The 17,673-nt window shown below is 38.8% G+C and overlaps 1 protein-coding gene across 10 annotated transcripts in view; it reads left to right on the forward strand.

The window, feature by feature from the left end:
* Positions 1-17,673, forward strand: part of LOC309714148 (uncharacterized protein) — a 104,588-nt gene that overhangs the window by 5,108 nt on the left and 81,807 nt on the right. For 3 of the 10 annotated variants that reach the window (XR_014278808.1, XR_014278810.1, XR_014278811.1), the window contains exons 2-3: positions 3,220-3,325; positions 4,608-5,456. The gene's annotated coding sequence lies outside the window, so the exon portion shown is untranslated. Of the gene's footprint in view, positions 1-3,185; positions 3,326-3,424; positions 3,454-4,607; positions 5,457-5,912; positions 8,102-15,628; positions 15,915-17,673 lie in introns of those variants that run through there. The other 7 variants (XM_082546373.1, XM_082546370.1, XM_082546372.1 and 4 more) reach the window with 5 other exon arrangements.

The following is a 17,673-nucleotide window of genomic DNA, read 5'->3' on the forward strand; positions in this document are numbered from 1 at the left end:
AAAGTTAACATAATGGAAGGATCCTCAAATGGACATCTTCAATAAACAACTGTAATGCAATATCAATACTGTGAGAAATATTATTACATGAAATAATGCTGTAAAGAATGTTATTAATGCAATTATAATGATGCAGATTATATGGCAGCAATAAAATAATTTCTGTATCTCCACACCAGGCATCATGAAAACCGAATTTATGAAATTCAACAGAGTTAGAAGTTAGCAGGAAGTTAGCTCGCTAGTTTCCACCTAAGCATGATATAGCATGTTCTGACTGAGATATTAGTGAAACAAATTAAAATGTACAGCCATGCTATCACTTTCAACATAAATGAAGACGGAAAACTAAACAGCAGAGATGTTTGCAGGGTTACTGAAGTTGGACTATTTGCTATATATTGTGCTACGCGATCGCTAGCGACACAGGTACGTTAGCATAACATTAGCACAGTGAAGCTGAAGGACGAACACTAACTTTTTTCCACTTGATAAAAGTTAACGTGAGGGATTCTGGTGGTTAGGGACAAAAGCAATCACATAGCAGGATGCTATACACAGGCCAAACTTCAGTCAGGAGAACAACTGAGATAATCCATCCATAATAAGTGGTTCGTTTTTAATGTACTGCTGCACAAGTTAGGCGGTAGTTGCATCATAAGGTTTTAAAAACTGAGCTTTAAAATGATTAGTGGTAATAAAGACCAAGAGAGGCCGACAGTGATCACTGAGTGTTTTTAGGGGCTTTTTGAGATAAAGTAGAACAAGATATAAAGCAATAAACCATGTTAAAAACACAAAAGCCTTATTAAAGGCGAAGTAGTTTGGGCCTGGAATTAGCCATTGAAGACTTGATTTAAAGTACGCATCGAGCTGAGAACGTGAAAAATTCCTAGATGTGTTCTCGTTCCTCCTGTTTTATCAAGCATGCATTGGTGGTGACTTGTGTGTACTTAGTACAGCTAAATATCCTAGAATGCATTTCATCCAAACGCCAAACACGGCAATGGTAGATGAGCGCGGCTAAAACTTAAATATTACTCTATATCTAAAATCACAAAATAAAAGTTATTTTAATGTGAATGTAGCTGTGTAAGCTTCAGATATCTGCTCGATTCAGCAAGATATACATTTCCAAAGTGATCCGACATTTTTGGGGATGTCTTTTACCCACCAGCTCCATAGCTGACCGGGAGATCGAGGATCACTAGAGCCGGTGAGAACAGCGGACTCCCAGCACATCGTTTTCAGCAATATTTTCTCATCGATTTGATGGTCACTGTTAGTGGTGCAACGGGTCAAAAATCTCACGGTTCGGATCGGATCACGGTTTTAAGTCACGAATTGGATCAGCAAAAACAGGAAAAAAAAGACAAAAATTCGACTCGCCATTTACTTAAGTATTTTTGCCTCTTAAAAAACATTCAACTGAAGACTCATTCCACGCACTTATATAAAAACAAATTAAGGTACAATATAGGGGTGGGCGATATAAATGATATATGATATAAACGATATAAATTTGACCAACGATAGAGATTTTGACTATATCGCTCTATCGAGATAGCGCATGTTGATGATGTCATCAAGCTGCGCCTGTTTTGGTCGAAAGCATCGCAGCGGCTACAACCATTATCATCTGCAAATTATGGCGACAGTCATAGCAAAGAGATGAAGCACTTTAGAAATATGGGGAAAGCCAAAAACTGCGCTTCCTCTACTTCCGTAACACTGATTCATTAATGTTGAATTCTCTCGCAGCTGCTCTATTCCCATGTTGTTGCAGTATATTAATGACTAACCTCGTATTGTGGATGAATAATCTCAGTTGTTCTCCTGACTGAAGTTTGGCCCGTGTACAGCATCCTGCTATGCGATTGCATTTGTCCCTGACCACCAGAATCCCTCACGTTAACTTTTAATGAGTGGGAAAAAAGTTGGCGTTCAGTCAGTTTGTCTCCACTGTCTGTTGTTATGCACACCATTTTTTCCTCCTCCAAACTCCAAGAGATAAGACCCTCCTTTAATCCATGTGCTAGAGTCTCGCCTGTGTGATTCTCGGGGAAAAAGGCAGTTTGTAAGCACCAACTTTTCATGGTGAAGTCCCTGGTAACATAATGGACTGTCAGGCTCATGTAAGGCTCCATAGTTTGACTCGACCATAAGTCTGTCGTTGCCGCAAAATGTTGTACTGCTTGTAATTCCGTTGAATAAAGAAACAATAATTTTTGCCTTTTTAAAAAAAAATTAAAACCACTTTGTAACTGATGTGATGTTCTATAATGTAGAATCCATATCATTTATAGTTTACAAATGACAAAATGTTTACACAAAATCATGACAGTTTACATGATATCACCCACTACTAACATTACTTTAATTACTGTATCTTTTGAAAAATTACCGCTATTTAGACAGCACAAGAATATTCAACAGGAGCAAGTTTCATTTTATCTGGTTTTACCACCATACTGTTCACCAAAACGGCAGCAAACCTTCACCATCTTATCCAGAAGGGTCACCTCTTCACCCTGACTGAAAATGTCTGGAGCACACCAACAGATATTTGGAGATGGAAGAGAACTGGATATCAGCTCGTCTCACAGCTGCTATCCAGGCTGGACGCCTTCGTTTGGTAACATCGATACACGAGCTGCCTCATGTTGCTTCCAGGTTGGGAAAGAATGAAAAGATAAACCCTTTTCAAGCTTATTGTCTTGCTGGTCGTGCGATCGAACATTGCAGCCAACCACCCAGCAAATACGAACCATGGCTGTTGTGTGTGCCTTCGCTCCTTTTTCGCTTGCACTTTGCTTTGACCCCAAAAATGGCGCATCAGGCCAAAATCCTTTCCACGCCCACCCCCGTGACATCACGCTCCAAAGCCCTATATAAGTGAAAAGCGAGATTACATCAAAGGGAACTTTAGTTTCATCTGGATCAAGTGTAAGTTTGTTTGAGTGGGACTCCTTCTTTGTGTGTATATATGGAAGTCCATATATACAGGGTGCAGCATCCCCTGGGTAAAGGTGGTGGTTTGCAGGGAGCTCAGTGACTTTTTCAAGTTCTTGTTGCAGCTGATGACTTTCTTTTTGTAGTTGCTTCTGGGGTTTCACCTTGAAGCTTCATAGGTATTGTTGTCACTGAGTGTAGTAATGTTTATTTGCTCTGCTTCTTCTTGTCAGGGATAAAATACATATCTATACTTTTGTGTCCCAGCTGAGTAACAGGAGGAGAAGAGTCTGGTGGAGCAGCAGAGGAACAGTTTCAGCCATTTGGACTCAGCTCAGCCACTACAGAGGAAACAATGACTTCAACACAGGAGGTGAGAAAATATCTCAGTTACTGTTATTAAAACTGTGTGCACAGCTGGTTGTTAACAGCAGCTTTATATTTTCCATCCTGGGCTCCTCCACACATGCAGAATGTACTTCATAAACAGAAACCACAGAAGTTACAAGAAAATACGGAGATCATATTTTATCAGCACACAATTGGGGGGGGGGGGGGGAACAATGTGTTAAGGTTCACAATTGAGGAGGGAGAGTACAAACCACTCTTGGTCCAGAGGATCTTGGTCCAACAATGATTTTAATGAACACACGTGTGGGAAGACACTCTGTACGCAGACAGCCAGTAGTCCTCGACTTAATCAAAGCATGAACAGATATTTTATAGCATCAGGGTTTGTTTACTGACGCCCCTTCATGCGTCACCGGTACATTTTATACATAGATCAGATCAACACCAGAATGACTTTTCACCTAGAAAATCATCTTCTATTTTCATGGCTTGGTACTTTCCGTTCTTATCTTAAAATGAATTGTTCCTCTTTCTTGTCGAGACATAACTAATCTCTCCTCTAAATAAGTCTAACTAATATGTGTGTATGTGTTGACCTCACATGCTCTTTGTGTCACCTCTTCACTGTCTGTGTCTCGTCCTCAAATGCTCCTCAAAATAACCTGCACTTAGACTCTGCTTTCGGTTTCAGTTCTGCAAAAGGCACACTCTGCAAACCTGCAACTTCCTGTCAGCCTGCAACTTAGTCTTTCTGAAAGACACACACTGTTTAAACATCTGAATGCAATATAAACTCCAGATTATATTATTAATGCAATGGTACTGATGACAATTATTTAACAATAGCAGTAAAATAATTTCCCTTCTCCACAAATGTCATCAGTTCAACTCAAACTTTTCCAAAGACGAAATATTTTTTCCCAACAAACAATTTCTTCAATAATGTTTTCTTTCCATTTTCTTTATTATCAGTTGAACTCAGTTTTTTTTTTTTTTTTTTTTTATGAAGTAAGGCAAATTTATTTGTATAGCACAATTCAACAACAAGGTGATTCAAAGTGCTTTACAGAGACATTAGAAACAAAAACAAATAAAAAGCATGATTTAAACATGTAACAGCTTTTTTCCAGTGATCAATATTTCTTCATTGTAGCACATCATTGCAATGTGATACTATCACCAGAAGGTGGCGGTAAAACAACTACAATGTGTTTGTTGACAACTTTAATTCCACTAATGGAGTTTCAGTTTGTTCCACGACTGCATTTCACTCACTGCCTCTGTTTGTATCTCTGTCACTGCAGGACCAACATGGAGCGAGAAGTCAGCGCTCTCAGGAGGCCGACAAACCTCACAGAAGAAAGGGGGAGAAGAAATACAGCTGTGAGGAGTGTGGGAAGGATTTTATTTGTCCTGCAAACTTAAAAAGACACCAACTCATCCACAGTGGAGTTAAACCGTACTGTTGTGAGTTCTGTGAAAAGCCTTTTACCCAGGCTGCAGACTTAAAATCACATCAACTCATCCACGTTGGAGTTAAAGCGTTCAAATGTGACTTGTGTGAAAAGTCTTTTACCCATCCTGGAAGCCTAAAAAGACATCAACTCATCCACAGTGGAGTTAAAGCATACAGATGTGACTTGTGTGGAAAGTCTTTTACCCACCTTGAAAGCTTAAAAATACACAAAGTCACCCACAGTGGAGTTAAAGCATACAACTGTGACTTGTGTGGAAAGTCTTTTAGCCAGGCTGCAAGCTTAAAAACACACCAACTCATTCACAGTGGAATTAAGGCATTCAGCTGTAAGTTGTGTGGAAAATCATTTACCCAGTCCCAAAACTTAAAAAAACATCAAGTTACCCACTCTGGAATTAAGGCGTACAGCTGTGACATTTGTGGAAAAACTTTCAGCCATGTAGGGTACAGAAATATTCACCTACGGATTCACACTGGCAATGATGTTTACTGCTGTGATCAGTGTGGCAAACTGTTTACAACAGATGCACAGTTACAAAGCCACATGTTTAGCCACACTGAGGAGAGACCTTATAAATGTGACCTGTGTGATAAGGCTTTTAAAGAGCCAAGTTCCCTGAAAAAACACCAACAGATCCACACCAGAAAAAAACTCTACAAGTGCAGTTACTGTGAGGTATGTATTTTTCTTTTTAGACTTGCACTTATTTTGAAGTATTATGTGAATATAGTTTAATTTCAAAGCTAAACGAGACATAAAAACTTAATGTACAGAATATTCAGTCAAACCTCACACAAACCTTCTGAAACTTTCCTGATGTTGGAAAAAAATATGTTTTTAAAGATTCTTCCTTTTCTATCTAACAATCACACTCCAGTGGATACATTGGAGAGCAGCTTTGGGTTACTTTCTTGTGGCATGCAGAGTAGCGCATCCTTAGGTTTAAAAATCAGTCTTTCCATTAAGTAGATTACCTACAAATGATGAGACATTTTCACCCAGTAAGTTGAGTGTTATAATGTAAACAGTAAAAGGTAACCGAATATTGGCAGAGCTGCTCTTTATTTCAGGTGATGTTCAGGATAAAAATGTTGAAGGACTGACTTACACTGTCTTTGTGTCTTTGTTTAGAAGCGGAGCGACACAGATGGATCCACTTCTCAACCCTGTCGTCACTGTGGTGGTGGGAAAGACTTTCGCTGTGACCTTTGTGGAAAAACGTTCAGCCATCATCGAAGTCTAGAACTACATCAACGTAGACACACTGGAGACAAAATGAGCTACTGCAAAGAATGTGGGAGAGGCTTCCCCATACCAAGTATATTAAAAATACATGAACTTATTCACAGTGGGGTTAAAAAGCATGTCTGTGACCAGTGTGGGTCATCCTTCACCACTGCAGGTCACCTTAAAAGTCATAAACAAGTCCACACAGGAGAGAAACCATACAAATGCAGACACTGTGACAGAACCTTCTCGCGTTCAACTAGTCGTAACGATCATGAGAGTACACACATGGAAGAGAACTTCAGCTGTGACCAGTGTGACAAGAGCTTCAAGAATCTCAGTTCATACTCCAAACACAAACGATACCACGCTGCAAATAAACAGTTTCACTGTTACCAATGTGTAAAAACATTCACTTCATTATCTGCTCTGTGCAATCATCAGCGTCATCATGCAGACCTGGAGTCTCTGGATCACAATGAATCTGAAGAGACAGCAAAGTCCTGTTTGGAGGGTCAGACTTAAAAACCTTGATCAGGCTCCACAGAGTTCAGCTGATTTCACACTTGGATCTGATGAGGTAGCTCTTATTTCCGGACCTGCAGTGAGTAATCCTGAATGTTACACTCAGGAAGCTGAAATTATAAATATGTACGTCAAGTTTTTATTTTTCTTTGATTACCTTTGATGCTCTGTTTCAACATGAATGTTTTTTATTTATTTATTCATTTCATAAGTTACCTCAGTTGAATTCCATGTTCATGTTTAATCCTCCTGTTTTGTAATCTGTGCTCTTAAATTGCTTTTCTCCCAAAAGTCCAAATAATTTTACACCAGTTGCTCGTGAAGCTTCTAATATGAACTAAATTGGTCAACAGGCTTTGAAACAACGACTGATGTGACTTGATACCGAAAATAAATTAAAAATAAAAAAAAATTCAAGCTAAATTTGTGTTGGGCTGTACTTTCATGTAAAACCAGTTTGTGCCAGCAGTTGGAGAAATGACTCACTACAACCATTATTCAGTCTTTAATTCTGGCGTCAATAGCCGGGAATGAGTGCGCTAACATACCTGCAGGTTGCTGTTTTAATGAGTGTTTGATGGAAAACGACAAGAGCGGAGTTTGCGCTCTCCAGTCACATGATAGGTGAGTACTAGTAAATAATTTTTCAGTACTTGTACGTAGGGCTGCACCATTTTGCATAAAATGAGAGTCACGATTTTTTTTGCTTAGAATTGAGATCACGATTCTCTCTCGATTTTTTTTTTCCAATATAAATATTTATCGCACTTATTAACTGCACATCAACTTCGTAACAGTTGAGACTGAACATAAAAACAATAAATGTCTCACTTGTCTACGCTTGTGTACAAAATATTTAATATTTACAATACTTTAACAATAACATTTTGAACAGTATTCTTTGCGTGTGTAAGGTGATGAGAGAGGTAGGTAATAGGTATGTTTCTTAAAATGTAAACCACAAATATTAACAAAATATAACGCTTGACATGACGATATGATAGTTGACCATGGCAGGACCACAACAGAGAACGTAGTCCTTTTTTTATGCAGCCAGCTGCTTAAAGGTGTTTTGCCAAGAACACAAGTCGGTCAACAGTTTGAGGCTTCAGTGAGGAACGGAGACACGTTACAATGTCCCCCCTGTGCTGAACACCCTTTCAGAAAGGGAACTTGTGGCAGGAATACAGAGGTATTTTTTTGCCAGTATGGACAGTCTTGGAAATTCTCCCTTGTGTTCCCTCCACCAGACTAAGGGGTCCGCTTCACTATCAATGTTGCTTAAGAGCAAATATGACAGTAGTTCTGAGACGACATCTTGCTCAGGCTGGGATGGTGTCTCATTGCCTTTTGCTGCTTTAAGGAAGCTGCCTAAGGTCTTTCGGCTCTTCTTCATGGGGGCAGCCGGGGATGCAGTTGAGGTGGAACTCAACTAATCTTAACATTCTGTTCCACACCACAGTAATACCTTTAAAATAATAAAGTACAATATAAAAATTTTTCTAAGAATTTAAAATGTGTGAATATCATTATGAGTCTGATGTGATCTGATGTAAACATAATTACCACAACTGAATTTATGCTAGTCATCTCATGTGTCAGTCTGGCTTTTTTTTTTTTTTTTTGTCCTCATGGATGTAGTCCATCTTGGATCCAGAGATGTGGCAATGTCTAACAGCTCCTGTGTGTTTGGATCACTGTACTTTTCCTGAAGGTACCCCAGGACTTTGGACTTAATTGATCGTGTGAGATCCAAGTCATCTTCCTGCACAGCCACAACTGATGTTTCAAAGAGGTGGAGAACCGGTTTCACTGAGATGTTCACATATTGCTCTCCTGACAGGGCATCAGTGAAGTCTGTCAGTGGGCTGAGTGTTTTGTTGAGTGCCTCGAGAACTTCAACATCCTGCCATGTTGGAACCAGGTGTCTAGTCTACCGATCAGAGGAGAGAACATGTGAAATAGCAGGTAGCTGTTCAAGTACCCTCTGGACCATAGCTTGTCTGGAGCCACATCTTGTTGGACACTCCATTTTAAGCTTGTGCTCTGGTAGCTTAAGCTCATTTTGGGCCTCAGCAAGTTCCCTCTTCCGTCTCCAACTGTAACTGAAGCAGCCCACAATTTTATGTAATATCTATGCACCTAATGCAGACATACCCGCCTTTTTTCATAACCTGTCACAGTATATTTTGGAATTAGAAGGTGCACAAATAGTGGTAGAAGGAGATTTTAATCAAATACTGGATCAAGACCTAGATAGATCACTTCCTAGGAGAGGCACAGAGAGTAAATCTGTAGTTGCCATAAGGCAGATGACCTCAGATTTAGGTCTGAATGATATTTGGCAGACAATGCATCCAGAAGACAGGGAGTATTCCTTTTACTCTCCACCTCATAATGTTTATACTAGAATCGACTACTTTCTTATTTCTGAAGCCTTAGCCAGCAAGCTTTTTGCAGAGACCTACAGCACGATCAATTCTTGGATCTTTCATTGCATTCTCTAACAAGAAAAAATAAAATTTGAATCAGTTCTTGTCATGAACTAATTTATTATTATATTTAAGATCTTACAGTATCATTATCAATATCATTATTGCCTAATTATTATTGTTGTTTAATACATACAGCTGTATTAATATGAACTATTTTTGTAGTATTATTAATGCTGCTATTGTTGTTTATAATATACATCATACTAGCATACAGCTATTGTTTTTTTTGTTTTTGTTTTTTTTAAAAAAAAAAAATTATCAACTTACAAGAGCAGCAAGATGTAGTCTGTGGCCAAAACACTGAAGCTTTGTCCAGTTAAGGGATGCTGCTTTCACAATGTTGGCTCCACTGTCTGTTGTTATGCACACCATTTTTTCCTACTCCAAGAGATAAGACCCTCCTTTAATCCATGTGCTAGAGTCTCGCCTGTGTGATCCTCGGGGAAAAAGGCAGTTTGTAAGCACCGACTTTTCATGGTGAAGTCCCTGGTAACATAATGGACTGTCAGGCTCATGTAAGGCTCCATAGTTTGAATCGACCATAAGTCTGTTGTTGCCGCAAAATGTTGTACTGCTTGTAATTCCGTTGAATAAAGAAACAATAATTTTTGCCTTTTAAAAAAAAAAAAAAAATTAAAACCACTTTGTAACTGATGTGATGTTCTATAATGTAGAATCCATATCATTTATAGTTTACAAATGACAAAATGTTTACACAAAATCATGACAGTTTACATGATATCACCCACTACTAACATTACTTTAATTACTGTATCTTTTGAAAAATTACCGCTATTTAGACAGCACAAGAATATTTAACAGGAGCAGGTTTCATTTTTCCCTGGTTTTATTATCACACTGTTCACCAAATGCAGCAAACCTTCACCATCTTATCCAGAAGGGTCACCTCTTCACCCTCACATGGAAGAAGTAATCTGATTGGCATGGTAGTATGTTTGAAGCAGGTCCCTTGTGTAGAGCTGGAACCCAGTCATGATGTGCTTCACCCATTTCATCGGCTGGTTTACTGCAATAATGCCAAATAATTAGCAACTCTATAAATAGAAGGTAGTTCTGCAAAATCACTCAGTAGGATGTTTGTTCTAATTTGCTATGAGCTCAGAGTGCATAGAAAATAAAACTAATAGACTATAAAGAGTGATATGAACATGTTTAGAACTTACCGGAATGAAAATGTCAGGAGCACCAACAGATATTTGGAGATGGAAGAGAACTGCACGTCAGCTCGTCTCACAGCTGCTATCCAGGCTGGACGCCTTCGTTTGGTAACATCGATACACGAGCTGCCTCATGTTGCTTCCAGGTTGGGAAAGAATGAAAAGATAAACCCTTTTCAAGCTTATTCTCTTGCCGGTCGAGTGATCGAACATTGCAGCCGACCACACAGCAAGAACGAACCATGGCTGTTGTGTGTGCCTTCGCTCCTTTTTTGCTTGCGCTTTGCTTTGACCCCGAAAATGGTGCATCAGGCCAAAATCCTTTCCACGCCCACCCCCGTGACATCACGCTACAAAGCCCTATAGGAGGACGCGCTGTCGTGTCATCCATGTTTTCTACAGTCATTGATCTCTATCCGTTCTTTAAGTCTGACGTCACTAGCCGTGTTTGGGCTCAAACTCCGCTGCAGGTCCCTAACGATCAGTGTGGCATCACGGAGAGTTGAAAAACTGTCTAAATTCTTTCATCTGTAATAAAATGATCAGCGTTCTGCTCTTCCAGGTGTAACAATTGAGTTTAACATCCAGTCATCCATGAAAATGGAATTTATGACATTTAACGCAGTTAGAAATTAGCAGGAAGTTAGCTCGCTAGCTTCCATCTAAATATAATATAGCATGTCCTGACTGCGGGATTTTCGAAACAAATTAAGACGTACAGCTCTGCTATCACTTCCAACATAAATGAAGACAGAAAACAAAACAGCAGTGACGTTTGTAGGATTACTGGAGTTTGGCTAGCTGGTATATAATAATGTGCTACGTGACCGCTAGCGACACAGCTATGTTAGCATAATATAAACAAGCTAACTTTTTTCCACTCGATAAAAGTTAACGTGAGTGTTCTCGGTGGTCAGGAGGACCAAATGTAATCGCATGGCAGGATGCTGTAAAAGGACCAAACTTCAGCCAGGAGAACAACTGAGATAATTCATTCATAATAAGTGGTTCGTTCTTAATGTACTGCTGCACGAGCTAGGCGGTAGTTGGGTTAGTCATTCATATACTGCTGCATGGGCTGGGCTGTAGTTACATCCTAAGGTTTTAAAAACTGAGCTTAAATAAATGATTAGCAGTAATAAAAGCCGAGGGAGGTCAACAGTGATCACTGACTGTTTTTAGGAGCTTTTTGAGATTAAATAGAAGAAAATACAAAACATTAAACATGTTAACAACACAAAAGCCATATTAAACGCAGACTACTTTAGGCCCGGAAGTAGGATTTGTCACGTCATCACTTAAAGACCGGATTAGGGAAACGAAAGAGCAGGTACTTTGTGTGTGTTCAGCGAAGTTGTGTCACGCCACCGCACTGCAACAAATCACCGCAGAGCAGGAAGAAGGGGGCGGAGTCTTTTTTGATATAGAGAAAGTGTATGATATGATGTGGAGGGAAGGTCTATTAATAAAAATGAGGTAAATGGGTATAAATGGTCGAATGTTCAGATGGATTAAGGATTTTTTGGAAGGCCGACGAATAATAGTGAGGATTGGGAGGAGTTATTCGGAGAGTTTGCCGATAGAAAATGGAACGCCACAAGGAAGCATAGTTAGCCCGTTATTGTTTTCACTGCTGATAAATGATGTGTTTAAGAACATAGAGGGTGGGATGGGGCAATGTGGGCAAGAGGACGAAGGTTAGACTTTTTGGTAAAGAAAGTGCAGGGGGCAATCACAGAAATAGAACAGTGGTCATATAAATGGGGGTTTAAATTCTCAGCTGATAAGACTAAAATAATGGTTTTTACAAGAAAAAGAGTTGGTGTTGACATCAGGGTCAGATTATATTGATAAGAATTAGAAAGGGTAAAACAGTTTAAATTTTGGTGGTTGTGGATTGATGAAAGGGTGATGTGGTAGGACTTGACTTAAGCGGCCAAAGAAGTGCAGGAGGCTGATGCTGTCCAGTGTAGCAAGTGATTTATTCACCATTTTGTGACCCAAATAATATTTACAAAGAAACAAATAAGAAACTCAAATTAACTCAGTTCAAATAAACATAAGTGAACTTAAATCAACGGAAATTAAGGTCAAACTGCACACAGCTACACCGATTGAACCTTTCTCCTCAAACACCTGAGTTCTGCTTAAATAGTCCACTTAACCAAACAATTTCTCCTCTCGACTATTCCATTCAGTAGGTAGGTAAGATGAACATGATTATATTCAAACCTCTACTGCCACTCTTTACTAGCAACATAAACTCTATGGTGTAATCAATACATATTACATCAATAAATGTATTTATCCATAAACCCTCTAAAATCAACTTTATTAAATTATAAGAGTTCTTCCCCTTCTGCACTTGGTCTCTTCCTGTGACCTCAGATGAACCCAGAAGCTATAAAGCAGGAAGTAAAACTACATTTCCTCCTTTTGTTTCTGGAAGACAGGTAGGTAAGGTAGGTTCTAAACAATACAAATTAACAGTTGAAGTAAATAACATGTTAACTTAACAAACTTGTATGAATTGATTTAAACCAAGATGTTATATTATATAATCTGTAAAAGTGCAAAACATAAACAAACCCAGGATATTAGATGTTTGCCTATTGCAGATTACATGCGAAATATGGTTAAATCAAAACAAGAATGTTAACTAAGAATATGGACAAATCGTACTTTCACCCACTTTGTCACAGGTGACATGGACTGTACATATTCAGAAAATAATAGACCAATGCAAGAAAGTAGTGATGGCCAAATGAAGCTTTCTGAAGCTTGTATTGAAAAACGGTTCATTACTCGAAGCTTTTCAACACAGTCCTCTCTGGTGACATCTGGTGGCCAAAAATATGAAGAGCAGCTTGAATCCACAAAATAAAACCAACTGCTTCATTATGATTGCCCACTCACTCTACAGAGTGGAATTCTATCTGATATTGGGCCGCCGTTGTGTTGCTTTGAACGTGTATTTTTTATTTTTTATTTATTTTTTATTTTTTATTTTTTTGGTGGTTAAAAAAAATGGTTTATTTGTTTAATAAATAATTTTGACCAGTAAACTCTCCTTGTTTAAACATGCACCATTGTGTGGTCTTTCTTTGCTTGAGACTTCTTGATGTTGGTAAATACAATAATTGAAAAATACCACGTTACATATGATAATGTACAACACATTATGGAGTATGCTTCTGCTGTGAGGTCCTGCCTCCATGCACTTACGCAATTAACCGCTAGACGGGTATATATATAAATAATATTATATTAGGGAAATTTTCCTATACATGTTTTTGACCTGGGGGTAGAATTGATTGTGAAAGGGAAAATGCTTATGAACTTGCAAACTAAAAGCATGATGCATTTAAGGTAACCCTTTTTCATTTTTATTTAAGAAGAAAATTTGTTCCACTGTGCGATGGCCGAACCTGTTCCTTTTCGTGGAGATAATTTCCCCTGCCTTAAGGAAAATCCCTTCACATGGCCCAGAGGATGCTGGAGCGCAGAGAAACTGGTGGAGATGCAGTTATACAGTCTACCTGGGCCCCACAAACTATCAGCTAAAGAGAATAAATAGATTAAATTGCTGCACATTTGGCAGACTAACATTTTCAGATTAATTAAACAATAAAATATATCTTTTACAACATTACATGTAAAGAGTCAAGTGGAAGTTTTTCTACGGAAGCAGTTAGGTTCTAAATGAAGCTTCGGACGTCACTGATCACATGGCTCTGGCCAAACGAAGCAAACTTCGACACAGTGCTTCTGAAGCAGTGTGCTGATTTTTTTGACACACGCACCAGAGCTTCAGCTTCAAGCGGGCCATCACTACAAGAAAGTGTTGAATATAATGAGGTGCTTAGTGGGAACTGACTGGGGGGTTGATAGGAAATCTTTAAAAGCTTTATATACTGGGTTGATTAGGTCAGTATTGGATTATGGGTGTGTCGTATATAATTCTGCTGTCAGAACAAGTCTTTGTAAGTTGGATGGTATCCAATATCAAGCGTTAAGACTTTGCTCAGGCGCATTCAAAACAACATCTGCAGCAGCTGTACAGGTAGAAATGGGAGAAATGCCATTACAAATAAGAAGAGAGCAACTGGCATTGAATTACTGGGCAGGTTTACAAGGACGTGGTCAGGATCATCCGACAAAAACAGTTTTCCAACCATGCTGGGAAAAAGAGAAACATGAATAGAAGAGTTTTGGGTGGACAGTGGGACAGAAAGCAGCTGAACTTAATCTGGACAAGATAAACATAAGTCAAACAGCACCGTTGCCTACAATACCACCATGGATGCTCCCTGATGCAGTAGCAGATTTCACATTGTTAAACAAAAAGAACAAGGAGAGGGGTTTATCTTAAATCTACATACAGCACAGGAATATATTAATCAGTATTAGAGTTATGTCAAAATCTACACAGATGCATCAAAGAATACAGCCAACCAAAGCGGGATAGCCTTTATTGTTCCTGAATTTAATATCAAGGTGGGGAAAAGGATCAGTGACGATTTATCAGTGTACACGGGTGAAATGGTTTCATTATTGTTAGCTGTCCAGTGGGTTGAAGAAACAAAACCACTAAGATCTGTGACATTTTCAGACTCGAGCTCCTCACTGGCCAGTCTGCAAGACTGTCACTCAGACTGCAGACCTGACATTCTGATAGAGATCCAGCAAACATTGTTCACACTTGTTATGATGGGGCTTATGGTCACATTCTTATGGGTACCAGCGCATCGTGGAGGTAAAGGAAATGAAATGGCAGATAGGACAGCAAAAGTCGCAACAAGGAGACCGATGGTAGATATGGTTATTAGTGTGAGTAGGACGGAGCTCAAGAGTACAGTACGATACAAAATGAAGGAAAGGTGGCAAAAGCAATGGGAGGAAGAGAGGAAAGGGCGATGGTTTTATAAAATCTAAAGGAAAGTGGGGAAAATGAGAAGTACAGGCCGAAACATGATAGAGGATACGATTATATCTCGACTGAGATTCGGACACACTGGTTCAAATAGCACCTTGTTTTTAATAGGTAAACACTGTACAGGGGAGTGACTGCAGTAGGGAACAGGAAACAATAGAACATGTTTCTTGAATTGTCAGAGGTTTGATATTGAAAGGAGACAACTGATCAAAAAGCTGGACGGTATGGAAGTGAAGTTGGACTTGATTGATCTGTTTCGCACGACCTCTTTAAGTGAAAGTTATCAGGCTGTATTTTGGTTTTTAAGGCAGACCCATTTGTTCGAGAGGATTTTATTTTTTATTTTTTTATTTTTTTTGACATTCCGGTCCGCACTCCACACCAGTTGGTGGCGGCAATGCACCCTTTTGCTGTTTGCCAACCGCCAGTAAACCCTATACGGCAGAAGAAGAAGAAGAAGAAGGAAAAAGAAGAAGAAGGGGGCGGAGCACAGTGTGTGTGCAGGAGAGGAGCCGAGCAGAGAGAGCTGCTTTTTCATGAAACGGGAGTAAAGTAGTGAACTTAGAGGAGAGAAAAAAACTAAAGTATCGATCATAAACCACTACCAACGTCCTGATCGATATCTGCATCGATCTGCCCACCCTTGTCTCCTGGATCGTAGCTGAGATCAGCGTGAACCACGTGGGTCTCTGCTCCCTGATCTGTTTCCTGTGTTTGGAAAGAGTTGCAGCTTCATCGCGGAGTTTCTCTCGGTTTGTGGGCTCATCTAAAGGTAAGCACCGAGCCACATCCAGGGTTAAAAAAGCATTATGTACAGTTCAGTGCGGGCATCGCTATTCAACAGTACCTTTCGGTGCACCTCGTAAATTCAGGAAACTGTACACCTAAACTCACAAGGTTGTTTAAATGATCCTGTAGTTTTCTTCTCCTTTACGAGGATGGCCGGAATATTAGGGGCCTGCTGCATATGTATTCCTTACAGTAGTCACAACCATAGCTAATAGTAATAATTTAATAATAGTAATAAGGTATTTTCAGTACTAAGATCAAATTTGGAGCTTATATTTTGGTCGTTTGTTTTTATTATTATTCTTTTAGTTAAAGTAAAGAAACTAAAATGTTAAATTATTCTTAGTGTTTTTATTATTTTATTATCATCATATTACTTGGTTTTATCCCAAAAGCTAATATAACAAATAAAATACTCTCAAAATTACATATTTCATTAGTTTGGGGTTGTTTTTGGGTTGGGCATAGTCTGATGAGAAGGGGAAGGATTTTGGGAGAACTACATGTGTTTTATTGAATCTATAAACAGACACACAGTGCAGTGAGGAATTAAATCCACATTTGGCAGCACTGAAAATTATACAGAGATCTTTGACTTTTGAACTTCTCCCTTAATAGAGATGTTATGTTACCAGATGTTACGCTATGAGTTAAAAAAAAATGCTTGGACACTGCCAGCATAATGGGCAAGTTTTTGATGAGGCTCACGTGCAAACCTAAAGCAGAAGATGAAGATCGCCAAATATGCTTCCAAACCAACATCCTTCTAAGCCAAAGAGTAGAAAATATGATGACGTGTATCTTACCTTTTGCTTCACTTGCACAATTGTGGTGTTGGGTGTAATGCGTTACTATAATTAAATTATTTTTCCACTGAAAAAGTAGAGTAACTAATTACTGTTCATTTTTAGGTATTTTAATTACAGTTACTTACAATGTACTTGTGTTACATTGTAAAATAATTAAACTCGCAGAATATCATTATTTAACTTCAATAATTTATCTTCTAAAGGTAGAAGTAAACTCTGCCGCTTTAACATCGCTGTAGTGTAGCTGCGCGTCATTCCGCGCCAGTTTGCTGCACAGTCGTATTCTAAAGCAGAAGATGTCGGACTCGGCTGAAGCGAGTGGCTGTCTTATGAAATGGACATATTCCCGTCTCTTCACTTTTCTGAAACAAGCAGACCAGAACATTACAGTAATATGTAAGCTATGATCCTTGTTCATCATCCACGGATAACACCGCGGCAACTCCTGCTAAGCAGGCAAAACCTAATTTTACTTCAGCAGCACAGAAAGCGTCTGAAGGTGAGCTTAAAAAATGATTGCAGGCTACATTGTGGAAGAGATGCTACCGCTGCGTACTGTAGAGTCTCCGTCTTTAAAATTTTTTTTTATTATTTAAAGAGTTTAATTTCTATTGTTTGCCCACTGAAGGTTTACAGGGATTTTAAGAAGTATTTAGTTAAATTACTTATTTAGTAATTAAGTTACTTTTCTGACACAGTAATTAGATAAGTATTTTAAATACAATATTGACTAAGTAATTAGTAATTAATGACTTTTTTAAAGTAGGTTTCAATAATCAATTTTCTGATCGAGGTATTAAATCCTGAATCGATTTTAAATATAAAACGTGTATAACTGAAGACAGTAGTGACATCTTTAACCAGGTCTTCCCATTAACACCTCACCTGTCCAGAGGTTCAGTCAATGAGCTTGTCAAGGTCAAATTTATTGAT

Source organism: Aulonocara stuartgranti (assembly GCF_965226115.1).
Source record: "Aulonocara stuartgranti genome assembly, chromosome: 9".
Lineage (NCBI taxonomy): Eukaryota > Metazoa > Chordata > Actinopteri > Cichliformes > Cichlidae > Aulonocara > Aulonocara stuartgranti.